The sequence below is a fragment of the Galeopterus variegatus genome, unplaced genomic scaffold (assembly GCF_000696425.1).
Source record: "Galeopterus variegatus unplaced genomic scaffold, G_variegatus-3.0.2 Scaffold8245, whole genome shotgun sequence".
NCBI classification, from domain to species: Eukaryota; Metazoa; Chordata; class Mammalia; order Dermoptera; family Cynocephalidae; genus Galeopterus; species Galeopterus variegatus.
In genome coordinates this window covers 16,173-17,478 of record NW_007734356.1, presented here as the reverse complement: position 1 = coordinate 17,478, position 1,306 = coordinate 16,173, and positions in this window count along the sequence as shown.

The window sequence follows — 1,306 nt, the reverse complement described above, 5'->3', positions numbered from 1 at the left end:
ACTGGGGACCGTCTATTCTGCCATCTTGGCTATAACTCAGAAAAACCCACTTACTACTTTAGGTTTTGTGGGAGACTACATGTCACATGTTACCAGTCTCACCAATAATACGACTACATCTGACGTTTCCAAAAAAGAAATTACGTAACTATATATAATGTATAATAGAAACATTTTGCCTATTCTCTAATTCCCAGAGCATGCTCATTCATATATTGACTGACTGACATGTACATAGACGTTCTTTTATCATAGGCCAGAATGTCGACATGATCCCCACTACACAAAAAGAACACAGATGCAAAATAGTGTTAAGGGTTAAGAGATCCCATGTGTGTGTGTAAATCTCTTTGTCCCCTATTATCCATTTGTCTCAACTTTATTCATTTATTATCTGTCTCTCTTCTATTCTCTCTTACAAAAGGCATCACTATTCAGTCTCTCAAGCCAAACCTCATTCTCCTTTGCTACCCGCCCCCCACCTGCAGACATCAATGTTAAGAAGACATCTTCCTAAATTTCTCTGGAATTGGTCTCTTCTCCCTTTTAGTTCCCCTTTGCAAGTCCGTTTCATCGTCAGTCTGGCATGTGAGATTTTATTTGCTCTGCCACTGTTTTCTCTTCTTCACTTGGTGGCGANCACCTGGGCTGTGTAGAAACTCTGATCTGGGCCTGAGTTTTTTCGTCAAACTGCACCCCATACAATTCTGCATTCCCAACCAGTCTCCTCTGAGTGGTCCTGCACTGATTGGGGAGTGGATTGGCTGTCCTTGCTGTGCTCCAGTGTTCTCCTGGTGGGCCTGTCTCCCCCACCACCCGTGCTCCAAGCACTTCCCATGGGATAGGCCCTGCGCTGGTCCGTTGCCTTGACTCACTGGCCTATGAACGGCTCCCCTTTTTCAGCTGTTCTGGCTCCTCGCTCCTGCATGGGTCCACGGGAACCCTGTCAGTGGTCTTGCTGTCCTGGGGGCCATCAAAGTTCTCTTCTTCCCTTCTGCTTCCAAGTAATCCCATCTAAAGGGCACAGCTGTGGCTTCTGCTGGCTCCTGCTCCATGTGCTCCAGCATTAAAGCAGCCATGGCCGGAAACGCTCAGAGCAGTTTTTTCTTTCTCTCATCATGGTTTCTCTCACCTTCATGAACTCCGTAGGTCTCTTCTTCTCTTCACCTAAACTCCAGCGGCCCCAGCTTGGCTGATGTTACATTTTTATAGTTGCAAATTCATTGATTTGTGTGACAGAGTGATACTGGGGACCGTCTATTCTGCCATCTTGGCTATAACTCAGAAAAACCCACTTACTACTTTA